Here is a 15,984-nt window from a genome sequence, read left to right as displayed (position 1 = left end):
ATGACAACAAAATATATATAATTTTATTTCATGATGTTTGCAATCTATCATATTCAATCTTTCTTTAGTGAGAGTCATTACAACAAAAAGGTTATACATGTTTAACCCCTTTCTCGATTTCAAGTTCATTTACATAACAAAGAATTTAATCACATTTGAAGGGTTTCATTCAATAAAAAGTTCTATTGAATAAATAATTCATACTAATTAGTTTAATAGTGTTTTATACAGCCATTTTTTTCACTACAACAAACATACGTTACACCAGACATCAGTAATTGGGATAAGCATTTTAGGTATTTTCAATTTTAAAATTAAAATTACAATTTCAACTTACTAATGTTGTTGCTAGGTAGCCCGCAGTTACTATGGAAATACAAAATACCAAGTGTTTGAACTCTGTTGATCAGTTTCTTATTAAGCTATTTGCAGTTGTTCTTGTTTAAAATGACAAATGCATACACACAGACATAATAAAAAATATAGATGAAATAGTATTAAACATCACCTACAGTTTATTTACGTTTCTAGGCAATTGGATAATTTGTGGTAAAATAAACATGAAATAATGTCATTTCGAAAAGTGTGTTTCAAATTGTCTGTTATTTAAAAAAAAAAACAATTAGAAATATACTTTTGATTATTTAGGCTGAAACAAAAAAAAAAGAACCCTAAGATTTTGACATATATCTCTATATTTTCGAAACCATGGTAACAGTTGCTATGGTAAATACAAATAATCAGAGACCACAAAAGAGAAAGTATATTACTCTGACATTGATTCATACAATGTCCTTTTGTATATTTTGTATATAAGTAGGTATCTTTGTTTTAAGTTTTCAACTCAAATACGTGCAATAATAACAGCACAAGTTTCAAAACTGATTAAAAATTCATTTTCGGTATTAATAAAGGGATACACTTTGAAGACGTCATATAAAGTGATTTCAAGTAATATATACAATATATATATATACATTTGGAAAGCAGACACCTATAAGATATTTTGAGAAAAAAATCATCTACTTTTGAAGTGGGGCCGATTTTGACCCTTAAAGCCCCTACGAGGCTTATACATATTATATTTTAAATTTACGTTAAAAAATAGATCAATATCGTATCGTATTTGGTGGAGGAATCTGTTCCTCTAATGAATTTTAGACAATTTGATATCACAATCTGCGAAAGGATGTGTTCTTTCAATGTGAAGTCGCATGCTTGATCGCCTTTTTTTCCATGACGTCACAATAGGAATTTCAGAGGAAAGCTAGAACATTTGACGTCATAACCAAATTTTGACTAATGGCAAACTGAGATCAAACGAACCACACGTTGATTAAATAAAATCAATCAACATGTCAGAAAACGATTATTCGAATAAAAATTTGAGAACTAATTATATAGTCCTTTCACAAGCAATGTTGTTGGCTTTAAACTTGATTAACTGCAAGTGCTCTCAAATCTCTACTCTGTGTCTTTTTTGTTTTTTTTAGTTTTTTGTTTTGTTTCGAACTAGTAAGTCAATATAAAATTGAAAGATATGGCATAATTGCCAATGACACATATCTTCAAGAGAGAACAAATTACCTAGAAATTAACGAGTGTTGGTCATCGTACGGAAGTCAATCTAGCCCTTTTTAACTGATTTTATAAGTTTCTTCTTATTTTGTGCTCTTATACCATTTTCCCTACATTGTCCCAAGTCATGAGTCATTGTCGTTTAGTGCTGTACTATGTATATGTTATTTGTTTTATTATTTTGTAAATAAATCAAGCAGGTGTATTTTGAAATTTTAGATTTTCTTTCACAATACTAAAACCATTAAAAATAAATGACGTTAATACACATTCACAAAGTCTATTCTTAGACCTGAATTTTTTTTCTCTATTTCATTCAACTAGACCAAAGAAGACACTTATATAACAGACTTGAAATGATTATTCGGTTATCAGCTGAGGCAAGTAAACTTTGATTTTAAAATATATATGAATATGCTTATTACGGAGCATAGTTTTCCATTAAACAAGTATTGATCAGGCAAACAGAATGAAACAAATTTGCATAATATTATGATATACCATTACAAATATATTGGTATTAGTATTCAATTGATTAATGTCTTTTGTTTAGACAAAATTCTAAGGTTTGTCCGATAAACAATCGATTAAAAATAAGCATGCAGTTAGTATAAATTAGCCGAATGATAGTTTGCAGTTGTAGTTACTGTTTTTACAACATAAGCACAACATAAGAATAACCCATAACTAATATACCTTTACTGTTTAGTTCTTTGTTTGGTAAGATTCTTTTGGCGTGGCTCGATACTTATGCATCCAGTCCTTGTGTTATTGTGACATGATCATTTTATGGTTTTCTTAGTCTTTCATATTTGCTTCTGTGCCTTTTCTTTATGCGATTTGTTTTCTTTGTTGAGCTATTTGTTTATTTTATAGTGATTAAGATTATAACACAACATTGACTGCTGTAACCCTATTTTTGACATTTTTACCTATTATGTCTGTTTGTTTTGTTCATACAGTGTTGTCAATATAATGGAATGTTATGCTTCTGTCATATAAGTTAGAGGTAACTAGCTATAAACTAGGTTTAATCCACCATTGTTTACATAAGGAAATGCCTGTACCACGTCAGGAATATGACAGTTGTTTTCCATTCGTTTGATGTGTATAAGTTTTTGATTTTGTCATTTGGAAAGGGACTACTCGTTTTCAATTTATTATTTGAGTTGATTTTTTTCATTGGTTTACTTTATACATCAACCTCTCTCATACATGTCATATATATCCAGTATTTTGATATCACGATTAACGAAGATGCCTTACTAAATCCTTTGTATGTTTCAATATCATTGCACCAAATGCGCATTTCGACAATAAATGTCTTTTCTGTGATTCTCGATACTATTATATGTAAAAAGAAATCCGAAAATGTATATACAAGTTTTTAAGCTGATTAAACCAAAAAGAAATACCAAAATGAAAAGGCAAATCTGCTAAAGGAATCAGAGCCTTGCATGATTTCTTGGTCTTTAATAATTCTACAAAACCTCTATATAAGCAGCTTCAACATGTTCAAAGAGAGAATGCAGATTACATGTTAGATTCATGTGAAATTGAGATTTAAAGTTGTAGATGCTATTTCAATATTTGTTGTTGGAATATAAGCATTAATTTATAAATTTTTCACATCGGAAATTATGTTAAGATATATGAGACGATTGGGCATCACTCTTTTAACAAGTTTATAGTAAAAACAAGATACTTGTAACAATAAATTGTGTTTGTGTCATAAATATATACACTGGTTAGCAAAGTTGGTTATAATTTTGCATTTAACAAGACTGTCACATATTCGATATCAATAGCTATTTGTTTAATCCAGTGCTGGTGTGAGAATATATCCCCATTAGATACAAAAGAGGGGCGAAAGATACCAGAGGGACAGTCAAACTCATTTAATATTCAAGTGTTTGTGTTTCCTATCATTATTTCCTTGATAGATGGTTGCTACTCACAATGTAGTTATAAAATTATGAGTTCCAAATGATGATTTGACGAATTTAACCGACGCCTTCACCAGTAGGTTGATTGCTATGACGTTGCGCACGATGTTGGTGCTAGTAAGCATTACACGACAGTCCTGATAATAAGGCGATGTGAACGATGTCAAAGAATTTTTCAAGCGTTCAAGCTTATAATGGATGAGATCAATTAATTGTTGTGAATTTGGAAACCAGATTTCGGTTTGTCGGAAAATGCATAGTTATATAAATGAATATCACAGTGGTCGTATACATATTTGTTCAATAAATATTCATTTACAGGAGTAATCAAGCATTCCAGACCATAATTGAATCATTTTTTTTGGCAGCAGTTCACAATAATTAATGCATACATTAATTTTAAATTTACACAGAATTTTTTAAATACACATTAGATATTGAATTGATATCCCCTATTTTTTTACATATTTATATATACTCCATTCGTTGCATTTCTTTCCGTTTCCTTACATTTCTATGTTTTATCATTTCTCAATACTTTCTTTGTCGCAAAATATCTATTTACTAAACATTTAGAAGTCATGTTTTTTTTCTAATTTCCGTATTTTTGTGGCATTGTGAATATCCTTTATTTGTTATAATTGCCAGCAATTGTTTTTCTCTATTTTATCTTTTTTTGTTATCAACAAAATAATTATACATTTTTCTTTAAATTTGGCGATTTAAAACCTGTAGATAAACAAGGTTCCTCAATTAATACAAATATGCTAAAAAAAAACTATGATCTCAATATTTTTTATATCAATCTCAACCTTTGAATTTAAACTTAAACTTTTCCGTTCTCAAACGTTGGTTATATTAAAACATATATTTCTTATTTTCATTCGAATTAAACTAGAAACAAATAATAATGATATAAGATTAAAAACACGAGCATGACATCAGTTACGTTTTGCGTACGTTGTGACAAAACGGCTATACTTTTGAAACGATCTAAAAATCTTGTTGTCTTACGAAAAAATGTTTAACACTATATTGGTTAAAAAGAACAACAGAAAAACTTTTACCACCAAGTTTAATTTTCTATGATCTAACCATAGATATAAGAAGATGTGGTATGAGTGCCAATGAGACAACTCTCCATTCAAGTCAAAATGCTTATTTGATATACAGCCGGTTAAAACCTCAATTGTAAAGAAAATACAGCGTTTTGTTCGTTGTGACAAGATGGTTATACTTTTTGAAGTCGTTGAAATAGAAACTATACGCATGTTTCCGGCACAAAAAAATATCATGAACAAGGAATAAATTAATAAACTTTTAAAATATCATAAATGTTTTTCCTCTCCGCTTTTCCAATTTCTCGATATAATTGCGCAAAACCGATATATGCTTACCTTAAATATGCTTGGACATTTTTCAGACCGTTTTTAAAAATGACATTTTATGGTTGATGGTTTTAGTGATATTGATTTTGCTTTACCACGCGAATAACTGTAATAATAGCAATACTCTTGTGAAGTTTTACGATGATCGGAGAAAAAATACGGTATGAAAGAAACGGAACTCCGATCTTTTGCACACAAAATGTAACGTTGGTAAAAAATGGTATAGTTAAGTGTTATAGTTTTAGGTATTTTTAAATTTTGATTCCCTTTTTTTCTTTATTTTCTAGTCTATTATAAACAATTCACCCAAACAACACTATATTTTTATCGAACTGACCAGTCTACGTATTTATTTTGATGATAATCTATAGCAAAATGGAATTGGTACCAACATCGTGCGCAATGTCTATAGGATGTCTATTTCACACATGTTCAATCGTTGGAGCCACAATCCATCATTCGTTTTCCCGCATGTGACCTACCGATTAACACTGGATTTGTTAAATTACTTGAACAACACGACGAGTGCCAAATGTGAAGCAGGATCTGCTCATTCCACTGGTAACTCGTTTTTTTTTTCTACTGAAACGGTCATTTTAAACTGAACAACTGTTAAATGCCTGAATTTACCGCAATGTCAAGACCTTTTTTTCAGTTGTCCAGTACATGTTCAGTACACTGATTACCTCGAGCGATTAAGTATCGATCAGTACTGGTTCGGGTAATTAAAAAAATGCTTTGCGTTCGAATCAGTAGAAGTAGGTACGTTTTAGATCATGTCAGTTGATCGATAGAATTGTTGTCCAGTAGTGTTCAGTGCATCAAAATAATATACGGATTGCTTCCCTTTGGTAAGCAGATAGTCAATAAAAGGAAGTTGAAATAAAAAAAAAAAATTGATAATTAGATAAACACATATACTTTTGTTCATTAGAGACATAATAGCCAACTGTATTTTATGCATGTTTTTGTTTTAACATGTGTTTCGTTTTTATAAATTTATAAAAAAAATGATAACTGTTATAATATTCTTCTATAACCAAATGAAAAATATAATATCTTCTAATATTGTTACGCAATATATATATATTGAAGACTGTATATTGAATTCGGTAGCTCCTTCGTACAAATGTAAGAATAGAGTAGAATCCAGATATCTTCCGAAAATATCAACGCTATGATTTCGCGCCATTTGCCATTTGATAATTATTTGCATTGTCTGATTGAAGTAACGTAAGTACATTGTTTGAAGATGTGTTGACAGTTTTGATGCATTGACAAACATTCCTAGCTGTACATGAGTGTTTGTTTGAATTGTGAAATAACTCCTTGAATGATAAATAAATGTTGATACCGACGACAAGACCAAGTATTTTCATAAAAAGGGGGGGGGGAGTATTTTATCAGAGGGGGTGGACAGGGGGTCCCTGATTCCCACTTCCCTATCGCCCACTTCCTTCTCCAAACTCCCACCTCCCTCCCTTTGCTCCAAAATGAAAATATGTCTAGGCTTTTCCCAGAATTTTCCCCATTTTACTGCCCCTCTTGCCAGGGTCCTGTCGTTGACTCCTGCTTCCCTGACTCCCACTTCCCGTCCCTCCTTGCAAGCTGAATCTAAATATAATTTTACAATATTTAAGAACTTAACAGGTGCATATAACACCGTCCCCTTTTCTACTCGGGATGTATTTACATATACATGTATAACCCAGTCAAAGTGCCTGATTAAAATAAGAGACATGTATATATGTCCCAATGTTGCATTTTAAATCATTGATAACAATTGATATGCCAATTGATAATGTTGAAATTCAAATGTCTAATCATCCAAAATAAACACTTCTTTCTGAAAAGTAAAAGTATCCTCCTCCTCCTCATTTATAAATTAAATATCTACATGATCTACATGTATTATAAATTCCAAATAGTTTGACACACTATTTGACATATTATTTGAAATGTATACATACGTATAGCAAGTTTTCTGATATTTCAAAAGTACTGTGCCTTTCACATTCAGAGTAATTGAATCATTGATTTTTAAACTTTTAATGAATAAAAGTAGATGTACATGATGTAGGGTACATATCAATGAGATATCAACCAAATGAGAAAAATAACCAAGAGGGCAACCTCAGACTTCAAGAACTGACAGGTCTTTATACAAACTGATCTAAATATACATGTATGTTATAAATAAAATTATTGGAAATCATACCACATCATGTCATTTCTGTAAAGGTGTGTTTTACATGTTTTAAACACAAAAAATCTGAATAACAAGATTTGACATATCACTACGTGTAGCGAGGTTCCTACCTTTGGACAGGTACATTAACATGCAACTTGGATGTAGAGTTATCTCATTGGCACTCATACCACATCTTCTTATATCTATCTATTTTGTAGATCTCAACCTTTTTAATCTAGTAAGTAGATTAACAGAACATGCATAACAGAAAATAGATTAAAGACCAGTACAGGAAAAGCATTTAATCTTGTCTGTTTAAGGTTTTGCTACAAAGCATTTTTGGTGCCAAAAATATCCTGTCCTACACCATCTTGTGCACACTTTACTGTTGTTAATCATAATTGCCCGCAAATAGACATCGATATTAAAATTACCATCCTAAAGGAGAATACAAAGAACAATTTTTAAATTCAGGGAATTTGCCTTTCTAACTACCCTAAATATAAAAAAAATAACATTAAATAGACTTATTTGAGTTTTTATTTTGCCTAGAATTACATTTTTTTTTGTAAATGAAACTACTGTAACAACTTACAATTGCTGTGTTATCTTCAATGTAAGCCTATATAGCAAAACTATATATATAATGCTTTTCATGACCTTGTGTATCTATTTTGCTGTTTAATCTTTATGAAATAATTGTTGTCAATACACAGCTTGCTAAATTTGCGTGGGAAAACGACCAACAATTTTACACAGAAGATGAAAAGGCTATATAATTTATTGAAGAATTATGGGTCACGCCTAATTCCATATATGTTCTTGAAATTGATGAATATCCTTTGTACTTTACATCATTCTATTGACTACACAGTAAATGATCTCTCATAATCTACATGTTTTCATGTCTGGGTCTTCTAAATTGTTCTGAACTTTATAGTGGGTTTTGTTATGCTTTGTTGAATGCTGTATGCATGGCGACCTTTAGTTACTTTCATCCAAGTCATTTAGCATGTTTAGTCTCTGCATGTACATTTATCGTCTCTTGAAGCTTAAGGTAGTCTCATTGGGGTTCATACCACACTCTTTATGTTTATATAGTGCACCAATTAAATGATAATTCATTACATACAGTAAGGTACATGTACAAAATGTATATGGGTTGATGTCAATTTGGCATATCACATGTATCCATGTACTTTCTATTTGATATGGGACTATGTGAAGAATAAACGTCATTCCCTAAATGATTTAGTAACAGCAAAATTGGACATGAAGTCTACAAATATTAAGACCAATAAGAACTATTAATTTACCATTAGACCAACCTATATGAAGGTGTAGATGAGGTTTAAAGAATAGAGAATAAAGGGCATAAAAATAATGAATAGAGAAAATGGGCCAAAAAGAAAGAATAGAGAATAATTGTGTGCTAAACTATAAAGAATAAGTGCAAAAATAAAGGAATTGGGTAAAATATACTGATTACAAAAAAGAACACTGACCAGAATACAGTTATCAAGTACTTACAGAATAGCCATTATTTTTTAAAGATAAAGAAAAAGAGCGAAAAAAAATTAAAGGATACAGAAATGAAGGACCCCGCATCAATACCCTCCTGCATTACACCTCAGTTTTTGGTTTGGTTCGTGTTGCTCAGTCTTTAGTTTTCTATGTTGTGTTTTGGACTATTGTTTTTCTTTTTTTTTAACCACGGCGTTGTCAGTTTATTTTCGACTTATGAGTTTGAATGTCCCTCTGGTATCTTTTGCCTCTCATCTAGTAATAAAGAAGAAAAAATAAGAAACTGGATTTTTTTTTTATATCTACTTTATTACAAATGTATTATGGTAGCCTTTAAACTGTTAAACCGACTCTAAGAAATTCACAGATTTTCCTCTCTCCCAAACCTTCATTTGAAGAAAACTGCAACTTTTAAGATTTGAAAAACCCACAGTTCAACCAATAGTGATTTTATGACTTTTTTTTAACAAGACAACCCCTGTATTTCAATTGTGTGTGTTGGTTCATTGCTGTCATATTTGTTTTTCCTAAATTGTATTATAGATTTATAGGCCATTAGTTTTCTCATTTACAAAATGTAGGTTGTTTTAAATTGTTCATGTCAGGAATTTTATAGTTGACTACAATGTATACATTTGATATTGGGTTTTTCATTGTTGAAGGCCAAACAGTGACCTATAATTGCTTATATGTTTTAGTCATTTGAATTCTTGTGTATAGCTGTATTGGCAATCATACCACATCTCTTTTTCTGGCATGCCACATCTCCATATTTTTATTTTGAGTTTTTTTAGAACAGAAATCATGGCATTGGTTTTATCTATTGAATATTCAGAATTGATCATGCTGGGCCTTTTATTCTCACTGTACCCAATGGGTTCTGCATATTGTTGATTATAGTACAGTGCCTATAGCTGTTAACATCTTCACGGGTGAATAGTTTTTCATGGCAATCATACAACATATCTATTCTATCTATTTTATCCATTTTTATGTCATAAAATTCATATTTATCTAGAAAGTAATCTAGTTTGTCATGTTTGTGTCTGTGTTAGAATTAATTTAGAAATAAATTTGCTCCTAAAAATATTTGTATACAATAATACAGGTACAAAATATATAATATATTTACTGAATATGAATTAATGACCATGAAATTTGAAATTAGAATACTCAGTATGTAATACTTAGGGAGTCAACATTGCATTTGTAATAATCAGAAATTACAACGTACATACTATAGGTACATTCTATGTCAACAAAACGGTTAATTGCCTGCAGGGGTGAATTTCTATCCGTCATGGGTATTGCAGATGACTTCAATGATTTTCACAAATGTATAACTGCCCCCTTGTTTTTAACATGTTGAAGTGAATTTTGGCGATATTCAAAACGATTTAAATCGGAAGAAATATGAAGCAACATGATGTACTTTTATTCTGGTATTTTGTAAAAGAAATGTAGTTTCATTAAGATTATTTGGGTATTTATTTATACACCTAAACATTGGTAATAATTTCAAAGCACTAATTAATACAATTGTAATGAGTAAGAAGATCAAACACAGTGTAAATAGAAACTCAAGGTTTACTGCTAAATTTTACAAGGCAATAATAGCTATTTTAGTTGGTTAACTTGAGGCAAAGTTTTCCTATAACCAGAGGCGGATTTAAGGGGGGGGCAGAGTGTGCACACACCCTTTATGGAGCTACTATGTGGTTGATAGCGACTTTTTACCTGTTCCTGTTATACATTATCTAGTTTATTGGGCCTGGAGCTCCCTCTCTTTTTCGAAATCCTGGATCTGCATCTTATAACATGTATGAGGACTGAGATATAACACAGCGTGGTTTAGTAGTCTCAGATAAGGACAATGATAATAAATTTACTTTTAAATGTATCCGTTGAGGGAAGTTCAAAGCAGAAGTACAAGGAATTTTCTGTAATTTATTTCCTATAACATTAGACAAATGTCAATTTTAAGATGTTAATTAAAAAAGAAATCACCTGATGGAAGATGGTCTAGATGTAGTTTACAGAAAAGAGAATGGGCAAAATGCACAGAATAAAGTGCAAAACAAAGAATAAGCAAAAATGGGGTGCTGAAATATAAAAAAAAAATAGAATAAGGTAAAATCATTAATGATCTAAATAATTAAAGAATACAGAAATGAAAGACCCCTATCCAGACCCTCTCCAGATGAATCAATAAAAGAAAGAGATGGTGTAAGCCTCAATTAGAGAGTAACCTTACACACTAAAAAAAACATGAATGTGGAGAGAAAGTCACAATCTTTTAAGGCAATTTTTGAAAGAAGGACAGATTGATTACAGGGAGGATATGCATTTTTATGTTTTCCTCGTCCAAATTTTATGACACTCACATTGCTGTGATCTTGTGATCCGTTTATTTGGCAATCGTCAATAGCAGTCAGCAGGGTTTAAGAACATCTGTAGTTCGACCTGTTAGCCAAATGCGTTTTGTTAAAATATACTTTTTCACTTTTTTTGGTCTTTTGGAAATGTTCTTTGTGCTGTATTTAGACCCCTCTATTAAGAAATTTGTTTTGCATGCACACGTATAAAAATTGCGGTTTTTATCCAACGCAATCTTAGGTTTGAACGTTGTTTTCAATATAGACTTGTTTATAATTTTTCGTTTGGGCATGTATTATATTTTCCTTCGGGTTTATATGATCCGTTCATCCTATTTCTAATAACTCGACTCTTCGAAATTCAAGAGTCTATACTTAATTGAGGTAAATTATATGGCCTTCCAAATACCGCTTCGATCCCTACCATCACTGAAGAAACATTAGTTGTCGAAATCCGGATATGGTGTACTAATTTTCGCACCTCATGTTTGCGGTATACCATCTTTTCTGCAAGTTTATTGTTTTCTGTTTGGTATTAAATTTATACATTTTAAAAGATCTCTTTTGTAACATCTTGTGATTCGTTTATTTGGTAATCTCCAATGGCAGTCAGCAGAGCTTAGGAACATCTGTTGTTCGACCTGTTAGTCAAATGCGTTTTGTTAAAATATACTTTTTCACTTTTTATGGTCTTTTGGAAAATGTTGTTTGTGCTGCATTTTGACCCCTTCTATCAAGGAATTTGTTTTGCATGCACACGTATAAAAATTGCGGTTTTTATCCAACGCAATCTTAGGTTTGAACGTTGTTTTCAATTGAGACTTGTTTATATTTTTCTCGTTTGGGCTTGTATTATATTTGCCTTCGGGTTTATATGATCCGTTCATCCTATGTTGGCTCTTCAAAATTCAAGAGTCAATCCCAAATTGAGGTAAATTATATGGCCTTCCAAATACCGTTCCGATTCCTAACATCACTGAAGAGACATTAATTGTCGAAATCCGGATATGGTGTACACATTTTTGCACCTCATGTTTGCGGTATTCAAATATATTTTATGTTTTAGAAAATTAAAAACTTAATATGATTTTGCAGTGCACTTTTTTTCATTCCACCAGAAGGTGCCGAAATAGACTAAGTTTGGAAAGTGGTTTGAGAACTTCTCCACAGGTAATAAATGAAGTGAACTGTAGATGGACTATAGATACCTGACAATAATTGGTGATTTAAACTGTGTACCTGAGTGGACCATATGAAGTGAAACTCAACTGTTTGTTAATTATACGCCCGCTTTAAAAACATGGGGGTATACTGTTTTACCTCTGTCCGTCCGTCTGTCCATCCGTAAGTCCGACGGTTTCAGGTTTTATATAAGTCAGCTATACCGTGTGATGCGTTTTCAGATTCATCACTCAACAACTTCCTGTTTACCGAACACTTACATCATTTTACATATGACATCCAATTTGAAAATGTTCGTCACATTTTTCTCAGGAACTACAGTCCTTGGATGGTGTAAACTTCCCACTACCACCATACACCATTACAGCATTCACCATACATCATTACACCATACACCCTGTGCCCTTACACCATACACGTTACACCTTTGCACCATACACCCTACACATTACACCATAATGCAATTTAATTTCAAAGAAAGCGTGCGACTACAAAATTATTTATTTGTTTTAAAAAACGAATTTTTATCACAATAATGTAAATTAATGTATAATATTAAAAATCAGTTCTTATCAATATTTTCCATAGCACCATACACCTTCTACCATTGTTTACACCATCCAAGTGCTGTACATTACAAGGATTTCTGAAATTTTGTTTCAGGGTTTATATGAGTCAGTTATACCGTGTGAAGCATTTTCAGATTCATCACTCAACAACTTCCTGTTTTCCGAAATATTTGGGCGGGGGTATCATCAGTTTCACTTGTTTTATCATTTTCTGCATGGACGAAAAAAAGTGCACTGCAAAATCCAGTAAAGTTTTAAATTTTCTAAACCACAGACAATGCATTTGAATTTTATTTATCTATGGCATGCTTTGCCTTAAAACGTTTCCAGATTATTCAGCTTTGTCTGTACTCAGAGTAAATTTTAAGGTGAAAACGCAGCCATTTTAACCAAAGGGTTCACATGAACCATAATAGTGCTTTTTAGGCCTCGGTAGTAAAAACATGTACCCTAATACCACCCTTCCAGTCTGAGTAAGTCGTAGAAGTTTAAGTAGCCTGGCAATCTGGTCAAACCTCCTCTTCGCGTCATTACGAAATAAATCGACCTGTCGATGGATTTATGTGAGAAATTAAAAGTTTCCAAAACAAGGTATAAATATTCGTTCGCTGTTTAGGATGTATAATATATTGGTATGAGATAGTTCAGCATCTCTTTTGGAGTTATACGTCGGTATGACAGCAACCGAACGACATAACACAACCAACAGATATCTTGAAGGAAGCATGTCAGTATTCAACAAAAGACCAGGGTCTATAGAATATTACAAGCTCTAAAGCATCCAAAGTCTATACAATTGTGAATAAGTTAGTTTAACAATAACCATCTAGAGAGCTTTGCTCCTTGTCTGAGACAGTGGTAAGTTTCTTTCTTTGAAACTGGTTCACTTGCATCAAAATCATCGACAAGAGTTATTGTGTCGGACATATATAGTTGAATCCATTATTGCAGGGTATATAAAACTAAGGAGATGTGCATGATATGATTGCCAATGAGAAAACTATCCACCTAAAGTCTAATGAAGTGGATGTAAGCAATTATAGGCAGCCATACGGCCTTCTAAATTGAAAAAGAAAAAGACATACAGTATAATCTTCTTTAAAAGACCCCGACATGAAAAATATGAAATAATTCAACTGAGAAGTCTAACGGACAAATTTATAACAAAACAATTTGCGAAAAACAAATATAACGGACATGGATCAGCGACGACCACTGAATTACAGGCACATAAGAAATGTGGCAGGGTAAAACATGCCTGGGAAAGTAGTGTAACAGTGCAATGTAAGAACAAACTATAAGGACTTAACTCATCAGATCGATACAAAGCAGTAAACCAACAAAATCACAGACCGGACGTGGCAGGGTATTATTACATCCCTCACAACAAAAGAGACACAGGTTACGGATCACAGTTACTGACAGCTTGTTCAAAATCAATAACAACTAATAAAACATCATGTATCTAAGACTAAAATGTTCACTTGTGTTAAAACCCTGGACAAGTTTATTAATTCATAACAAATTACTTTTTTTATTTGTGTGTGTAAAAAAATGGATTACTTTACATGATACACTGGATTTTTTATCAACAGGATAAAATGACCTGAGACGTTAAACCTGGAGCACAGGTCGACTTAAGACGGTGCTTGGACACACAAACAAACCTTTGCAAGAACACGTTTGATGATTCTGTATTGATCTGTTGCAGGGCACTCATTAATCCACAGAATACATTGACGGACGACTGTTAAAATATTCGCTCTTCATCCCGGTTGACTTACTTTGCAAAACCTCATTATTTTTTTGTTCTTGTCCATTGAAATATTTGCCATTGGACATTTAAAAAAAAACAATAATTGATTTGACAATATGAATTGGTTCCAGCAGAGACATATAATACAATGTATTATATGTCTCTTGTTCTAGTGAAAACTAGAAACTGTTTTAAAAAAAAAAATATTACGGATGGTAAAAAGTTGAATATACCGACTGAAGAAAAATAGTAGACAAAACGGTATTAACAAAGAATTCAAATTATCTAACATTACTAACCGAACCCCAGATGATTGTGAAGAAAAGTGACGTGACATAAAATCGACATTGCAGGTAATATCCCTTCGTTACAATATTAGCTACATGAAGATAAAAATTTCTGTTTTTGTTTTCGTACCACGCCAAAACATCAAATCATTTTTTTTTTTGTCGCGAAACCTTTTTTTATGAACTTTATATTAAATAAATGGCAGATACTTTAAATCTGATTCCCCATCCCCCTCTTCTCCATTATCAAAATTTTGGTTTTTCTTTTTTTTTTTAGAAAAAAAACATAATCCCCTTAAATGGTCAATCCCTATCACCAAAATAACGTGCAGAGCTATCTGGCCAAAAGGGGACCTAAGATTGCCAAATTAATATTTAAATGATAAAATTTGTTAAAGATTTTTTAAGATATATCTTAAGATTAATAAAGTTAAATAAGAAATTAGAAAACTAGAATTCAAATGTATATTGACCATTAGAATACAATATATTGTATAATAAGAAAATAGTTTAAATGATCTATATCGATTAAAACAATCTTATAGTAGCCGAATAAGGTTGATTCCATGACCAGGTGTTCAGTGTTTGGTGACCCATATCGGCTCACTTTATACACGTATCGGACAAATTAACAAAAAAGCTAATTGCCAATCCAATCAAGGATGACCACATTGGCTTTACATCACATGTTACATTCAGAGGGAAATTACCTGTGTATATTTAGATTCGAACTTGTAATTAAAAAAAATCATGCAGATGTACAAGCTTTATATGTTGGCACATTTTGTTTTCTGATTTCGACAGATTATATACCAAACTATCTCAACTCTTTTCTCGAGTGTACTTTTAAGGATTAAGATACAATGTATTTAAACAAAAACAGGGGGGAGGGGGGGGGGGGAGGGGTAAAAAAAGACAGTTTTAAAACGTGCTATCGTGTTACTATCGATGAACTTTATTTCATAACTCAGTCGCAGCTTTCTGCGATACAGGAGATGCAATACATATGAGCACATGATGTAATGACTAACAGAAATACATTAACAATACAAATATAAATAGTATACAATGAAAGTTCGTTATTTACAAACTGATACACTTTGAATGAACAATTGACATTTGTGACAAGTGACCATCTAAAGACCTGTCTCACAAAGCACGTGCAATTTAACACCTACAGGTGTACAC

This window comes from Mytilus californianus, unplaced genomic scaffold, assembly GCF_021869535.1.
Source record: "Mytilus californianus isolate M0D057914Y unplaced genomic scaffold, xbMytCali1.0.p SCAF_10, whole genome shotgun sequence".
NCBI classification, from domain to species: domain Eukaryota; kingdom Metazoa; phylum Mollusca; class Bivalvia; order Mytilida; family Mytilidae; genus Mytilus; species Mytilus californianus.
This window is presented reverse-complemented; position numbering follows the sequence as displayed.